This window comes from Hyaena hyaena, unplaced genomic scaffold (genome assembly GCF_003009895.1).
Source record: "Hyaena hyaena isolate Hyena2069 unplaced genomic scaffold, ASM300989v1 scaffold_651, whole genome shotgun sequence".
Taxonomy (NCBI): domain Eukaryota; kingdom Metazoa; phylum Chordata; class Mammalia; order Carnivora; family Hyaenidae; genus Hyaena; species Hyaena hyaena.
In genome coordinates, this window is record NW_024081282.1 from 341890 (window position 1) to 350160 (window position 8271).

General features: G+C 34.1%; 1 pseudogene; it reads right to left on the reverse strand.

The window, feature by feature from the left end:
• Positions 1–5001: 5001 nt before the first annotated feature.
• On the reverse strand, positions 5002–5125 carry LOC120219803 (annotated as a pseudogene).
• Positions 5126–8271: the final 3146 nt, after the last annotated feature.

Sequence of the window (8271 nt, forward strand, 5' to 3'; positions counted from 1 at the left end):
GGTCATGATCTCAGGGTTTGTGGGTTCAAGCCACGAGTCAGGCTCTGTGCTGACAGCTAGCTCAGAGCCTGGAGCCTGTTTTGGATTCTGTGTCTCCCTCTCTCTCTGACCCTCCCCGGCTCACGCTGTCCTTCTCTCTCTCTCAGAAATAAATAAAACGTTAAAAAAAATTGGATATGGTGGGATGAGCACAACTTCACTATCTAGTAGACATTAGACATGGCAGTTACCAGGAAATATTATGAGGACAAACCTGAAATAAAACATTTTAAGGATTATATCACAAAAGGTGGGATCAGGTGACAGGTTTAAAATACAAGCTTAGGGATGCCTGGGTGGCTCAGCCGTTTGGGTGTCGGACTTTGGCTCATGTCATGATCTCACTGTTCATGAGTTCAAACCCTGCATCGGGCTCAGTGCTATCAGCATAGAGCCCACTTCAGATCCTCTGTCCGTTCCTCTCTCTCCTGCCACCCCTTCTCGGCTTGCTCGTGTACATGTGTGCACTCTCTGAAAAACAAATAAACATTAAAAAAATAATATATAGTACGAGCTGAGTTCAAATTGTGTAGTGAATTGAAGGCAAGTCTCCATTTCACTTGGCTTCTTAGGAGTGCAGAGTATTTCCAACACTCAGTTGTCAGATAGGCAAACCCATATATGACCATTTAAGCAACTATCACAAAACCACAGAATTTGCCAGGGATTAAGCCAGAAATAGAACTCAAAAAACTAAGCTACAAGTCCCACTCTTTAACCACTAGTACCACTCCCTTCCTACAGTACATTTAGTGTGAAATAGTTTCTTGGTTTCTTTTCATTCTGTAGTCAACTCAAGTAGGGCCGAAAAAATTAAAAACAGCCCATGCACTAAAAATGCATTTTCCCTTCCATTTAAGGACCTTGAATTTCTTTTCAAAGTAATTTAAGAAATTATATGAAAATTAGAAACCCAAAATGTAGCTTTTTTACTATTTTAGTAGTTTTCTTCTATTTTTTTCACACTGGAACCCTTAAACAAATAAGTGTGGACACTTTTCATCTGTGCATGAAATTAGACTGTTTTTCATCTCTGAGAAATAGCATCTTTTAGCCTGCTTTCTTCAGCTCCTTTGGCCAGACAACCTTTGACAAGGAAAGATTATCAAAAAGATGAAAGTAAGTTCTACATTTTAAGTCATATCAGGCTATTAATTTGTATCAGATTTTTAAAAATTTTTCCAGAGCAAAAGTAAATTAGCATTTTTACAAGCAGAGAATTCAGAGGTAAAACCAGTTTGGTGTCTAGAGATTCAGTAATTCGTGAAAGAGCCTCTTTTTCCCCTTCATTTCCTGTTTTTGAATTCCCTCCACTAGCACCATTCAAGCAAAGAGTAGCACTGTGCTGCAGCACAAATGACTAAAAGTGACATTCGTTATTTTATTTATTTACTTTTTGTTTGTTTGGGCAGCCTGCCTGCAGACAGTGGGACTTGGCAAGCTGCATTGCCTTGCAGATGTGCTAACTTTAATTTTTTTCTGACAGAGATGATAGCTTTAATGGCGCTGATTTAAATTAGACAGGAGATTTGACTCCTGGAATACTAATTGAAAATATTTGTCTACCTCAAGGCTACACATTCAAAATAAGGTTCTCTATGATCATATGTTTATCACATTTTTAATACTTGGGTGGAAAGCAAGTGATTAAATATGTATTTTTAAATTTCAACAAAAAAAAACCCCACACCAACAAAATTTATATTGCTGTTCAAAAAGACAATGACAGTTTAAAATGTTCTCCATTACACATGGCTGCTTTTATTCTTAAAATGTTTATCATGTTCCTGTAAGTATGCTTACGCTAATACTAAATTAAGGCTCAAGAGTTTTGTTAAGAGCAAATTGTGATGAATTCATTTCTTGAAAAATAATGAAGTCATTTCAAACTAAATCTTTTCATCCACAAAAGATTTAGTATAAATGAGACTGTCTTTGATTAAAGAAAGAGTATGAAATTTAAGTTTAACGATCATAAAGAGTAATATTCAGTAAATCCTGACCCTGGAAAGGGTCGTTCTAGGGTATGGTCCTTGATTTCCCAGAGTTCACTCATAGAGTAATTTACTTGGGTGTTTCAAACCCCACATTCTTTTCCTCACCTCAGACCAGCTGAGCTTTCAAACCTTTGAATTCCTCTTTCATAATTTCAGCTCCCTCATGGTGCTTTGAAATGCATATTTTCCAGAAATAGAGTATTAGTCACAAAGAAAGGAGTCAGTTTGGTTTCATGATCAGATTTTCCCCCCATATTTAGGGTGTCCCATAATAACTGATCTTTGAAGCAGTGGAACTGGATTTTTAGAGTCACTTCATTCTGAGTGGAATTTTCCATATCACCTTACCTGCTTAGATTCTATAGTTTTTGGTAACATCTTCTACATTGTTAATTTTGCTTTACCCATTTATAAGGCTACACTTAATTTTCATATCAAATGCTTTTTCCATTGCAATTTACAATTTTATAATATTTTCCTCTGTGACTTGTTTTGACAAGGATTTTCTGAAAATAGTAAAACTAATTTGCCAAGCAGGATATCAAGAAATTGCGAACTCAACAATGACAAACACTTTGTTTTCCTTCTCTTTTTATCTCTGGGAGGTTATTCAATTTGTATACTCAGTCTGCAATGAAAATTTGCTGAATGCATGAATGAATAGTGAATCAAAATTTTTCTGTAATTAAAAAAAATACACATTTCTGAGAATGTCGCATTTGGCTATCACTATGCTGGTGGCTATTGGAAACATAAGAGAATTTAAATTTTCACAGAACTTTAAATTGCAATAAGAAATCAACATACCAATAAAATTTATTTGGTGTTGAAGACGATAGTAAAATTCATTTTGGTGTTGAAGAAGATGAGAATGCCCTTCACTGTATGTTGTTTCAAAGAGTATCAGACATACAAGTTTTGAAGATTTTAAAAATTCAATCAACTTATTTCCTAAATGAGGAACTGAGCATAGATTAGTTAATGGTATTGCCTGAATTCATTTATATAGCAACATATGTTGGTGAACTTGCTTTAGAATCCATATCTCTTTGAAACCATGTTAGTATACCTTCTTCAGTGGGAAATATCCTGACCTTTCATATTATCCAGCAAAGTAAATATAAAATTATCTCAGACACACATACACGCACATTTATATGAAAAATAGTCAAGTATATTTATTTTATTTAAATTATATTTTCCTAGTGACTATATGAGAATGAAAACTTTAAGGAAATATACTTTTAGTTAAACAATATTTTCTCCATGTTTATAAATCACTATTTCTCAATCATGTCAAAGACAAATCAAAGATATGTCTATGAACTTGTCAAGGCAAAGATGAGAGAGAGGCTTTTATTCCTTAATATCATTAAAAGGTAGCTATGATATAGGGAGTCTCAGCTATAACTGTTTTATACATGCATGAGCACACTACATCTCTCCCTACCTGTCTCCACCACAGTTTACAACTTATTTTCCCTTTCTCCATCAAATATTAGCAAAAAGATGGGAGGAATCCATAATGTTACTATATGCAGGCTAAGTCCAGATTTTTCTTAAATGTAATTAGGAAGCACTAATATCAGTTATTAACCTGGAGATGTATTCTGATCAAAAGGTAAAAGATGACCTCAACTTACACCATTACAGAATACTGTAAATGTTTTAAAATATACTCATGTAAAAGAGTAGTAGTACTTTTCTGGGGAAAAAAAAAAAAAAAGATCAAGATTCCCCAAATTTGTGAGGATTATCCAAGAAACTATACGTTTCTTAGCCTGAAACTACAGTGAGCAACTTGACTTGGAATGAATTTTTTTTAATATCCTGTAAACATAATTTCATTCTGCTTCTCTGAAAGATTAGATGGGATTTAATACTTCCAATTATTAATTAAAAAATAAGTTTTCAGCTGAATTTTTTTCTTTATTTAACATATAATTGTCTATGTGTTTTAACTTTACTGGTAGTATTTTAAAGGGTGTTTGATACTATTGGTTTATCCAGAAGAGTCAGAATCCTTTCTTGGGTATTCACATTGTTAGCTTCTCATTTTACTTGCAACTAGTATGCTCCCCCTCAAGTAGTTAATAAAAGTTGTTATGAATCATTTTGTACTTTGTTAGTTTAGATGATAGAACTTTGGAGATACATTGTGATCTTATTTCATTATACTTGAAGCTTAGCATAATCAAGATGGCTTTAGGTAATCCAAAGTCTTCAGGTCTTTCGGTCGTGACGTTATATTTAAATATTCAGTAACAAGGATTGCCATCTTTCTTGCACACACAGTGGAGAGGTGGGGTACTCTCTAGTATCTTTGGATGGACAGGGCTGGAGGGTGGATGGGATATTTCATTTATCTAGTCAGTCCAGTCAACTGCTTTTCCAAAGCTTTTTGTGTTCTCATCAGTCCTCTAAATTCTGTGACTTTTTCTTTCTATCCAGCTTATTTTTTCCACACTAGATACTCCTTGATTACCTACTATAATCAGCAATTTTCCATGGAATACTGATTTTTCAAATCAAAGTTGAATGTTAAATACTGTTGGGTACAATTGTGTACCCAACAGCTAATCAAGCAAGACTCACTATCTCATTCTGTGGATGTATTAAAGAGATCAGATTAACTTTCTGTCTGACTTTCTTTATCTAAATTAGGTCCAGGGGGTTTGACTTCCAAAACTAAATGTGATCTTCCTTACAAAAAGACACAACTTTATTTAAAAAATAAATAAATAAAACTGTAAACTTATCACCAGAAACTTTCCTTATTAGATTACAAATATGATAAATAAATGGTTTAGTTCAATTTTTACTGGCAAATTAAAAGAAAATAAACACTAAAGGTAACTGAGATCCTTACTTAGATACATTGAACAAGCCAATGGGAGCCCATTGATCTGCATTTTTTCTATATTTTGGCCAAATCATTTCAGAAATATATTTGTTAAACCAATGTTTATGATCCCCAGCAAATTTTTCATATATTTTAATGTATTCCATTGTTTCACAAATTTCCTCTAAATTTAAACTGATAAGAATAGATACTACTCTTGATCTTAGCCAAAAGGCCGAGAAGTGATAAATTTCTTCTAAATTTAAATCTCTTGTTTCATCTTATACTTTGTGAGAATGGAGAATAAAAATTGCTCACCAATATTGATAAAATGCACCAAAAAACACTTGATCCTTTAGAAGGTTGAATTTTACTGAGTAGATTCGATCAGTAGGTTTCTGTTAACATTTTTTTACCCATTTATTATGGACTAAATCCTTATCATTTAACTACTCTTCTCTGCTTACAGAATATTCACCTGGGTTATGAATCCTTACATATTATATTTAGAGGGGTCTGCTAACATACACCATTGCTTATATTTACCTATCAGTGAAAAATTATAAATGATACAGTATAGGCTATCAACATTATTAAGAGTTAAATACTAACACATATTTTACTATGTTTTTGTTATTGTTGTTGTTGTTTTAAAGTTAGAATGGAAATTCTCAAGGACTAGAACTTTCTATTTATTTGTTTCACTGATGTATCTCAAGTTCCTAGAATAGTGCCTGTTATGTATCAGGCATTTAATATATATTTGAAGAAGAATGAATGAATAAATAAAACTTTGGGGAAAAAAGTGAGTGGGTAAGGAGTAAAAATAAGTAATAAAACACTATATAAAGTCTCAAACGCAGCTATTTTTAAAGTCATAGTTATCTGAAAATCACATTAGTAAGCTGTCTGCTTTATAATTATGAAGAATTATTACCATACTTACAGAATTTATGACCACTTCTATGGTGCACCGCATTTAGTAATTTTATATTGTTTGGATTATATGCAGTTCTTGTAAGAAGGTTGCCTAATGTTGCTGGTGGTTTTATTTTTCAAATAAGAATAAGTGGTAGATTTCATCAACAGCTCTTTACGCTCTAAGTATGGAAAGATTTTAGTCACATATACTCTCAACTTATGGAAAGATTTTAGTCACATATACATTAAATTTGATTAGAAATCCTCAACTTTATTTTTTTAAACCAATGTATTTATAACTTCTCAGCCACTTAAGGGATGATTTAAATTATTTTGTTTTAAGTAAAATTTAACACATTTCATGACGCTTGACAGGTACCACTTCAAGCCTTTTAAAGAAGTGTTTTGATTCACACTTAAAAAAATGAAATGTTTTTATCTTTCCTATTTCTAAAAAGGACTGGAGCACCCAATCCATTTCTAAATATTTTCATATTTTCCGTAAACTCAGCATGGGTAGAATTTTATTTGTCAATATAAACATTGACATTGAAATCAGTACATTTTTTTAAATGTTTAAACATTTCTAGCCAAGGTAGTAATATATCAAACCCTCTATCAGGATCTGACCAACCAGACAGAAACATTTTAAACATTTAAAACTGAGATAATTTAATTCAGAAAATGATTACATGAGGGATGGAAGATCTATGAAGCTAAATAGTTATCCTTGAGATTAACAGCCAATCAAGGGCCAGTCCCTAAGGTGGAAGAAAATAAAGGAGAGGTAGCATGAACTCAGCACCCAGTGAAAGTAGCTAGAATCACAGGGGAGAAATTGCTAATGTCAGGGGTATAAGCAGAGAGGGAAGGAAATATTCCTGGCTGTTCCCTGTGTTGTATCCTCCAAGCTTGGCTAATACCTTCCATTGGCCATACACACCAGAAGCCAGCTGGTACAGCAAGCTGAGAAATGCCTTCTGCAGGGGGTTGTTTTTCCTCATAAACAAAGAAGAGTCAACAGTATGGATCTGAGGGCAAGCAAGTCAGAATCAGCCTTAAACAGAACGAATTATAGCTTTGCAAAGGATGAAACGATGTTACATTTTCAAAAAACCTAAGATATTAGCTGAGAAATCATTAGGACTCATAGAGCATTTTTTTTTTACTAACAAAGGTTAATAACTTTGTTAACCAATACTAATTAAAACATAGGAAGTGACAGGAAATCCCATTCACATGGCAACACTTCCTATTGCTGCTCCTGCATTAATTCCAGTGAAGAGGACTCATCCCTGCCCCCCTCCTGCTTCTACTTGTTCTCTTAACTCCGCCACCATAAGTGCTACTAACACTACTCCTACACTTAGATCATGGCAATAATAAATACCAAAGGGTAGACATATTGATAAATGGGAAACAGCTTCATGAAGAAAACAAAACACTGGAAAGGAAAAATAAAACTTTCATTAAAGGTGTATTACGTTCTGATATTTTAAAAATGTGAATTTTGAAGAAGAAATCTATTCCTACTGAATTAAAGATTTACCACAACTGCAAGAAAACTTGAGCATATATCTTGAAGTATATCTGAAAAAATAAAAGAGTAAAAATATCAGATATACTTATTTAATTAAAGCAGTATGATGGAGACTTATTCCACCTGTTATTACAATGGAATGCGGGGCACCCGGGTGGCTCAGTCGGTTAAGCCTCTGACTTCAGCTCAGGTCATGATGTCACAGTTCGTGGGTTCAAGCCCTGTGTCGGGCTCTGTGCTGACTGCCAACTCAGAGCCTGGAGCCTGCTTCAGATTCTGTATCTCCCTCTCTCTCTGACCCTCCCCTGCTCACACTGCCCCTCTCTCTCTCAGAAATAAATAAAATATTAAAAAAATTTGAAATACAATGGAATGCTTATTCATTCATTTGTAAACATTTAATGAACCTCTTACAATAACGTTATAGGCATGCTCCACACAGCAGCAAACAGGGAATCTGTTTGACAAGATAGGAAATAGGTAAACACATAAGTGAACAATAGAATTATAGGTTATGGTAATTTCTATGAAGTTGATTGTAGGACTCAATAATAGGTGGTATGACTAGGAAATGTCTTTTTTAAAAGTTTTTATTCATTTATTTTGAGAGGGAGAAGGATGGGGGAGGGACAGAGAGAGAAAAAAAAATGAGAGAATCCCAAGAAGGATCCCCACTTTCAGCTCAGAGCTGGACAAGGAGCTTGAACCAAGGAGTTCTGTGAGACAAGGATCTCACAAACCACAAGATCATGACCTGAGCCAAAATCAAGACTTGGACGCTTAGCCAACTGAGCTACATAAGCAGCCCAGGAGATGTCCTTTTGAAGTGACATTTGATCAGAAACTTCAAATGAGATTCAGCCAGCTCTTTGCACAGATGAGGGAACAATATTCCTAGTTCAACTAGCTGCATGACCTCAGGAATATCCTTT